Raw genomic sequence first — 9,826 nt, forward strand, 5'->3', positions numbered from 1 at the left:
CCATTGCTCATAATCTTGATTCCAACACCTTATAGTGACATTTCATATAATTGTGACACCAGTGTGTGCAAGGCAGAGTCCTAGGCACTGTCACCTCAATTGGTGGCATATATCTGGCCTATGGGCAATAACAGGCTGCTGCTTGTTGACTAGGGTTAATAATGCTGCTGGTAGGGACATTTGACCACCAGAGCCTTTCTTCTTTTCTTCTCTACACAGACACGAAAAGTATCTGCCTCCTGGAATCAATCTAGTTGGAATGTGCCGGCCACCTGCAATGCACTTCACCTGTTGAGAACCTGGCATCTCCTGCACCATAAGGAGAATAACCTCCTATGGAAAAACTATTTTCAACTTGAGAATGTCTGTCACAGCCAGATGAGCACACCTATTATGCACATTGCTTTACCCTTTACATGCCACTCTGGTTTTTTTTTCTATTTTTTCCATTTGCTCTTTTTAGATACACATGACAGTAGAATGTATTTTAACATAGTCTATATACATGGAGTGCAACCCATTACAATTGTGATCCCATTCTTGTGGTTGTACTTGATGTGGACTTACACTGGTCATGTATGAATATATGAATATGAGCACAGAAAACTTATGTCCAATTCATTTCTACTATTTTCCCTATTCTCATCCCCACTCCCTTCCCTTCATTTCCTTTTGTCCAATCCAGTGAACTCCCATTCTTCTCTCCCTCTCCTTATTGTGTGGTAGCATCACATATCAGAAAGAATGTTCTACCTTTGGTTTGGGGGGGATTGGCTCATTTCACTTAGCATTAGATGCCCCTCTTACACATTCCTCCAGTTAGTTAGACCCCAGAACAACCTTTTGTCAAGGGCATTATCCCCATTCACAGATGAGTAAACTAAATCCCAGAAATGTTAACCAATTTGCCCAAATTAATGAATAAATAAGAGCCAGGGCCAGGATTACAGTCTAGAACTTCAGATTCTAAGATTTATGTATTTTTCCATCACACACTGCCTCTAAATCACTGTTACCTAGGGAATGTCCTTCACTACTGGGTCAAAAAAAATGGAATTATCATTACCTAGAGGTTGGGCTTTAGTCTGCACCAGTTTTCTTTCTCTTCCTTTCTTACTTCCTTCCCTTTTTCAGTACTATGTATTGGACCCAGGGATACTCTACACTGATACACTGAGCCACATCCCCAGTTCTTTTTATTTTTTATTTTGAGATAGGATCTCACTAAGTTGCCCAGTCTGGCCTCAAACTCACTATCCTCCTGCTCAGCCTCCCTAGTTGTTAGAATTACAGGTATGTGCCTTGCACCTGGCTGCACCAATTATCTTGCAAGTGGGAAGAAGGGGGTGAATGATTGATTAAAAACAATGCAGGGGGGGTGGCTGGGGTTGTGCCTCAGTGGTAGAGCCCTTGTCTGGCATGTGTGAAGCACTGGGTTCAATCCTTAGCACCACATAAAAATAAACAAAATAAAAGGTGTGCTGTTCATCTACAACTATCATTATTTTTAGTTAACTTAAAACACACACACAAACAAACAAACAGGGGAACAAGCAGCTAGAAAGATCAGGGACAGTCAAAGCAGCCTCCATGAACCGCTATGGCAACTGCATGGTAGGGTGGAGAGAACATGCATTCAGTTAAAAATGGCCACGTTGGGCTGGGGATGTGGCTCAAGCGGTAGCGCGCTAGCCTGGCATGTGTGCGGCCCGGGTTCAATCCTCAGCACCACAATACAAACAAAGATGTTGTGTCTGCCAAAAATCCAAAAAATAAATATTAAAATTCTCTCTCTCTCCCTTAAAAAAAAAAAGGCCATGTTAACAGACCCTTAGAAAGTACTAACTTGGTAGGCTTTCTGCATTTCACATATAATAATTCACCTAATTATCTCAATAACCCTTAAAGCCCCTCGTATACCTATTTTACAGATGGGGAAATTGAATCATAGAACATTCTTAGGTATTTTGCTTAAAACACTTAGGGCAGAACAGGATGTCTGCTTCCAGAGTCCCTGATCTTTGCCACTACATTATATTACCTTGACATCCCTGTAGTGGATAGGGTGTCTGTTATTTTCACTTCTCTATATCTATCCACTTTCTGGTAATGGCACCACTTTAGGGGAAATTGACTCTCTCATGTCGTATGCAGTCTTTGTGAGACAATCTATCAAGTTGTCCTTAAAAACTTAATCTACTCCTTTCTCCTAAGAATTTGAATCTTGAGCGGAGGGAAAAAAAATATGGGCAAATGGTTGGATCACTCTCCCACAGCAAGGCCCTGAAGACGTGGCTGCCACCTGGATCTTCAGAGCAATTTGGTCCTAATTTTCTGGACCAAGTTCTTCAACTTTCCCTTTGCTTCCAAGAATTTCCCACATCCAGTACATGTTCTTTTTGTTTCAGTCAGCCAGAACCCATTTTTATTGCTCACAATCAAACTCTAATATACTATCATCGGTCCTCGATCTGCCACCAACCGGCTTTATGACACTGGGCCACCTCATTCAGGGCTTCAATTGCCTGAGCTCTGCAATTCAATTAGGAAGACCTCCACTTTTTAACAGCTGTAAAATTCTTTAATTTTATTCTATGATTCACTGGTCTCCTTGATTCTCACTATGTCTATAAATCCTATTCCCAAGTGTAGGCAAAGATTTCTCTGCTTCTCTATCAGGCCACAGAGTGTCACCCATGCACATCTGATCCATCTGTTATTCATTTTCTCTAACCCCCAGGCTGACTCTCCACAGTGACTACTTCTGCCTACACTGATACCTCCTAATACCCTCATTATTTTCCAAATAGATGGCCTTATTCCTGCTTTAGTAAGAATATTGAAGTGATTCATCACCTGGCCCACAGCCCCTTGTTTATTTTCATCTTCTCCTTAACCAATGTCTGCCTCATTCTCCCTCCACTCTTCTTCCCTTTTTCTTTCTAAACCATCCCTAAGATGCAGGGTCCAGTTGGACAAACTACATTCTTATTGAGTCATAATTGATATACAAAGAACGGTACATTATATGTACAATTTGATGAGTTTGGATAGATGCAAACTCATATCATCACAACCAAGGTAGTCGGAATCTCCAACACATCCCAAAGTTTCCTCCTGTCTATTTGTTTTTGTTTTTTGTGGTAAGAACACTGAACAAAAGAATCTCCCTCTTAGAAAATTATGAGGCACACATTGTAGTATTACTAGCTATAGGCACCATGCAGTGCAATAGACCTCTATGGCTTGTTTTTTTACAGCCAAAACTTTGTATGCTTTGACCAATATCTTCCTACTCTCCCCTCCCCCAGCCCCACTTATTGGTATTATCACATTGTTGATTACATTTCTTTTTTTTATGATTTTATTCTTATAATTTTATTAATAATACATAAATGGTTAATGGACAGGCATCACCAACTTGACTGACCTAAATTAACTATCCCTGTGGAAAAAGTATTTTCTATATTATCCAACTTACCAATGATTGTTCATAAGCTGGTTAAAAATGTCATCTTGGACCCAAGTTTACACAATAAATAAATCTAACTTTTACAATCAGCCATTATATCTTTAAAAAAACAAACAAACAAACAATGTCACATTTCTTCAACTTTTTAAAACACTTGCCCCCAAGTTGCTTGCTGCGATTAGAAGCACAGGGCTGACAAAGAAATATGAGATAAAAATTTCTGTGAAACTGTCCATCATTAATGCTTTTCTGACGGGCAGGACTTATACTGATGTATCAAAAATACATTTTGAAAAATAATGGAAAAAATACCCTTGTTTATTTTTTTCAATTTCTTACCCTTTAAATGTCCACATTAATAAATCTTACAGTCCATGTGAAACATCTCAACATGTGAGTTATGCAATGTTCACCATGGCAAAGGGCAGACCAAGAGCCAAGGGCCTGGCAAGCTGGGAAAGGCTACGCAGTCCTCTCTTTCTCTGCTTTATTGACCTGGACACAAGAACATATGTCTGGAAACAAAAGACAGAACCTTGCAGTATTTCCACAGTGATAATAATTAGCTTCCCCGCAAATAAAAATAGCCACGCCATCTAAGTCCAGTCACACAGAAAAGGGCAGGAGCTCCTGGAATGCCAGCAGCGGTCCCCGGTTCTGTCTCCGTCGTGGCAGAGGTGGTCATCTCCACTGTCGTGCTGCCCAGGGGTCGGCAGTGGACACTCTCACACGGAAGGCAGTCTGGTGGCTTCCATCCCTGCAGCCCGGTTTGTTCCAGCATTTACAATGCATTTCAGTAAGCCACCTGCTCCACTGCACATCCCCATCAGATGACATCCAGGGCATCAGCAGATCATCACCCTGACTGTATGTGAGCAAAAGGATTCGCCTTGCATAAACTCCGGACAATCAATCAGCCAAGAGAAGTCAGTCTGTGGCACGCTTCTGGGAGGGAGGCCCGGGATTAGCCATTTTTCTGGTTCTATCTTTTTCCTCATTTTCTCATCCACAACTTCTACTTCTGTGCTGTCCTTCAGGACCTCTAAAATGAGATTAAGGTTTGTGGTAAGAGCCTGAACTCGGTGAAATCCAGCAATCAGGGAAATAGGCAGGAAACCTTGCTCATCCATCTTTCTCCGAAGAAAGAAGTCACGTTCCAAGTTTTCTATACTGAAGTAATATTCAATTTAATGCTTAATATACTCTTTAAGCAATGCTTCTTCCACAGGATACACCTGAACACCCGTACCGTCATCATAGTAATACATCATACTGGTGTTGATTTCTGTTTGAAATGGCTGATCCGTCCTTTCACCATGTTCTCGGTAATCATACGAATAATCAAAGTTTACTCGAGGGTTTCCTCTGCCTCGTCCTCTTCCCCGTCCATGTCCTCTTCCTCGACCTCTGAAGGAACCTCGGATATTACCCACCTCACTCCTCACACTGGACACTTCATCCTGATCATCTCTTTTTTTCTCTGTCTCGCCTCCAACTTCGTGTGTCATTTCACCTGTTATTATGGGATGACTTATTTGCTTCAGGTTGACACCGAGAGCTGTTCCGGAATCCAGGTCTCTCTTGACTCTCTGGTCTTACATCATCTAAGTGCAGTGGTACCCACTTGTGTTTATTAGCTCTCTCCCGCTGACTGCTTGACTGGGCCTCGTCCTCACTCACATTTTCAATAGGACCGTCTAATTTGCTTTCCCGGTTTTCTTTGCTCTCACTGTTACTCTTTCTTTTCAACCTTCTCTTCTTTTTCTTTTCTAATTTGTGACTTCTTATTTCCTTGGCTGATGACACTCTGAGACTGCAAAAAGGTTTTTTCAGTGCTCACTAACTCTCCTGGTGTTGGCCAGTTTGCCATATCGCTGAAATCACTGGCCTTATTGGGTTTCCTTGTCTTGAGTTTTCCTGCTTTTATAATTTTGGGGGAACTGAGCTCGGCTGCCGCCTCTTGATTACATTTCAATATGGGATTTTGATGGACACATTCAGACCATAGAATGTAGAGATGGTCTAACACCTGTTGGTTGGATATCTTTTCCCCCTCATTGCAGCTGCCCTTCCCGTTGTCATTGCCTAGGCCTTGTCATGACCAATAACAGAAGCTGATCCATGATCTCAGTCTCAACAATCCCCCTCTCTAACTGCCAATCACCCCCTGCCTTCCTTGTGCATGATGCAACCCAACTCCAACAACTCTTCTACCCTAATGGGACCTCCATGTAGTGATCTTATTCTCTATATATGTTCTTCCTTTCCTCCTTAGCCAGCTTACCTTTCTTAGTTCATCATTACACTCACTTCCTTGCAAACAACTTCAGCTTTCTAGAACTTAATGGAAAAACCCCTAGCTTGGTTAAATCCACTTTTACTTCCTCCATGCCTGCATCAAAGAAAGCCAAGCCCAATGGAGAAAACCACATGATTATGCTGACTAATCTATTAAACACGTGACTCCAAACCTTAAGCAGGTACAATTTTGGTGTTGCACAAAATTCCTATGACATTTACTGGTAAATGACATAGGATTTAATACCATATTCAATGTCCTAATTTCCAAATGAATATTGTGTACCTTCTCCTCTCTCTTGAAAAATGAGATATTTCTCTCTATACTCTCTCTGAGCTATCTTTTTTCCCCAAAATTTATTAATTAAAGTCAACTAAAAAGAATTTCCACACTCTCACTACCACCTCTATCCACCTACTTGTATCTGTACCATGTTACACTTTACCTTTTGTTCCTAAATGAATTGCTTTTACTTATTTATTTTAATTAGGTATATATGACAGCAGAATGCATTTTGATTCATTGTATACAATTGCAGCACAACTTTACATTTCTATGGTTGTACACCACGAAGTATCACATCACATGTGCAGTCATACATGTACCTAGCATAATGATGTCCATCTCATTGCACCATGTTTCTTACCCCATGCTCCCTCCTGGGCACTGTGGTCAGCTAAAAGGGTCACCTTCCGCCTACCTCCCTCCCCTTTGCCTCATCGAAGTTCCTTCATTTTTCCCATGTCTCCTCCATTATGGATTAGCATCCACTAATCAGAGAGAACATTCTGCCTTTGGTTTTTCGGAATTGGCTTACTTTACTTAGCATGATATTCTCCAGCTCCATCCATTACCTGAAAATGCCATAATTTTATTCTCTTTTAATGCTGAGTAATATCCCATTGTGTATATATACCACAGTTTTCTTTATCCATTTATCTATTGAAGGGCATCTAGTTTGCTCCCACAGTTTAGCTATTGTGAATTGAGCTGCTATAAACACTGATGTGGCTGTATCCCTGTATGCTGATTTTAAGTCCTTTGGGTATAGCCCAAGGAGTGGGATAGCTGGATCAAATGGCGGTCCCATTCCAAGTTTTCTAAGGAATCTTCATACTGCTTTCCAGATAGGTTGCACCAATTTGCAGTCCCACCAGCAATGAGTGAATATGCCTTTTCCCCCACATCCTTGCTAACACTTATGATTGTTTTTATTCTTGATAACTGTCATTCTGACTGCTATGAGATGAAATCTTAAAGTAGTTGCCTTCTCAAGATTGCCAAAGCAACTATGACATCTTTAAAATTTCTATTTAGTCATTAGCCCTTCCTAAACCCTTCCCTACCCCCATTTTTCTCCATACCATGTTTACCATCTATATAGACTTTGTATTTTACTTCTTTTGTTTATTGATATCTGTTCCATAAGAATATTTGCTCCACACAAGCAGGAATTCTTGCTGGTTTATTCACTGACTTATAGGATGCTTAGCTCAGTGCCTGACACATAGTAGGCCACTAGATAAACAACTGTTAAATGAGCAAATGAATGAGTTGCTCAAAGCCCAGCTAAAACTGGAAATCTTAAAATTACACTTTCATGTTTTCTCATCAGTCCAGGGAGATGGAAAAGGTGGATTGCAGAACTGATTGAAGTTGTTAACGACAAGCATGGTAGGAATAGGCACTCTGGAGCTGCAGTTATGAGTAATAAAGTGGTTCATGGGATCACCATGGGAACTGGTCTTGGTAAGGGTAAAAATGAAGCCACCAAAGGGGCCAGTAGACCTGGTAAAATGGAGTATTTGGGAGTATGGAGAGTTCTGTGAGGTCGAAGATCAAAAACTTAGAAATATATGAGGCTGTTGTTGGAAAGTGAGATTCAGAGTTCAAATATCTGAAGTCTATCCATTATTGATGTGAACAAAGCCCAGTGTGTTGAGATATGTGACTGAGATAGAAAAGTTCATTGGGGATGAGATAGTGGTGCTGGGTTGTGGGATAGGACCACTCTATAGACCCAGAAATGCCTCAAGTCCCTAGAAGGAAGCTGGTATAAAGTCAAAATTTATAGATGATTTGACTATTAACTTAACCTCTATGCCTCAGTTTCCCTGTCTATAGAATAATGGTACTATAATTATCACTTTACCTAGGGAGTTGTTATGAGATTTAAATCCTCTACTTGGTACATAATAAATACTCTTTTAATACTAGTAAGGAATCAGACTCCAATATCTTTGTGAATTCAAGAGCATGAGCCAGTCAGGCATCTCAGAACATGACATTAATGTTATGAAAAGTCAGGAACATTAGAATTGCAGACAGGCAATGCCTTCAAAGACTTGGCAAAGAATGTACACTCCTGATGTGCTGGGGAAGGGCAAATGAGCATGCTGGATGAGCAGTGGGCACTGTAGTCAGCTAAAAGGACCACCTTGGCCCGCCTTGGGTCAACTGTGCCCTGCAGCAATGTAAACCTTTGTTATTAAAACTCATAGTTATTTTTCAAGAGAAGTCACAAAAGATCTCCTTTTTTTTATAGAAAATCTCCCATTTTTAAAAAAAAAGTTAATTGAAATTAATAAAATATTGATGGCCCCAAATGTTAATAAATCATCTTGGACCCATTGGCCATCAGTCTCTGAGACCCCCTACTCTATCGGAAGGTGAAAAATGATGGATTGGAAGGCTGTCATCCCAACCTCCCCCACCTGTGACCTGTGAGATATAGAAGAAAGAAGTGTCCCCCTCAAGAAGAAAATGTGTTTGCAGGTGATGAATAATTTCAGTTCAGCTCATAAAAGAGAAAGAAACTTTCAATAGGTTAAAGATACAGAAAGGCGAGAAGGTCAAGGACCAGGGCACAGGTGCATACGCAGATGGTGTCTGGACATGACAAAGATGACAGGGATAGAGAGATAAGAGCCTTCCGCTCCAAAAGGCACCTGACATCAAGTCCAGGTAAGTGACCGCAGCCCTGACCTCCCGATGTCCCGACTCCTGAGGAAGCCGTCTCCACGTCATTCCTTCCCACACCAACATCTCCAACTTCCCCCTAATGTCTCCTTCCCTTCATTTTCTTTGTTTTAAAAGCCCTTTTCTGGGTGATGTGTGGATCTACTTTAAGTCATAATGTACGCTTCTTCCCGTCCTTTCTTCTGTCCCTTCCCACAGGCCCTTCTTCCTCCTCCCATCACTTGGATGTTCCCTAACTTGGTCCACATCTTTGCTTATCCTTCTTCTTTCCTTAGAAAAGTATTCATCCTCAGGTCACAACTGATGCTTCGGCCTCTAACTCTCAAACCTACACCACCCTGAACTCCAATCCCATATTTCCAATGGCCCTTTATAATGAGAACTCTCCTTACCAGTCCGTGAGGACCTTGAGGAAAGGAACAGTAACTTGCCTATTAATATTTTTACTCCAGCACCTTATTCACTACCTGCTAAGTGAAAGTACTCAGCATTTTTTAATGAATTAGTGTTTCAAATGCATATCTATTTCATATACAACAAGTCCAACAGTTAATAATTTTTCTAAATAGGTTTGTAAACACACACAAGCAAGCATGTTCATGGCTCTGTTTGGGTGAATGAATATGTAAATTATCATTATTGATGTGTGTTAGAATCTTGTTAATTTTTCTTTACAAATATTTTTATAGTACAGAAAATTATTATCAGTAGATTTTACTTTTTAAAATATGGTCAGGAACTATTTTAAGGAAATGCTAAATGGATTGTCTGCAAACCAAAGTGACCTCCATTCTCCCCATATCTGGAATTTCAACCTTTGGAACTATCTTCAAAGCCTGCTGTTCCTAGGTAATCATTATATTCTACCATTTACAAACTTCCACAGGTTCCTCCTTCAAATTTCCTTTTGACTATCTCTTCCTTCTCCTTTGCTTTGCCTCCATTTTTTTTTAATTTATTTTTTATTTTTTTGCCTGGGCATCCAACCCCTCATACTTGGTCTATCAGCCAGGTCAGACTATGTTCTGAGAGAGAAAACAATTCATAATCCCTGTGGCATGTAACAGCAAAGGTCA

At 40.6% G+C, this 9,826-nt stretch overlaps 1 pseudogene; it reads right to left on the reverse strand.

Moving 5' to 3' along the window:
* Positions 1–4,179: 4,179 nt before the first annotated feature.
* Positions 4,180–5,525, reverse strand: LOC101975832 (la-related protein 1B pseudogene; annotated as a pseudogene).
* Positions 5,526–9,826: the final 4,301 nt, after the last annotated feature.

This window comes from Ictidomys tridecemlineatus, chromosome 2 (genome assembly GCF_052094955.1).
Source record: "Ictidomys tridecemlineatus isolate mIctTri1 chromosome 2, mIctTri1.hap1, whole genome shotgun sequence".
Lineage (NCBI taxonomy): Eukaryota > Metazoa > Chordata > Mammalia > Rodentia > Sciuridae > Ictidomys > Ictidomys tridecemlineatus.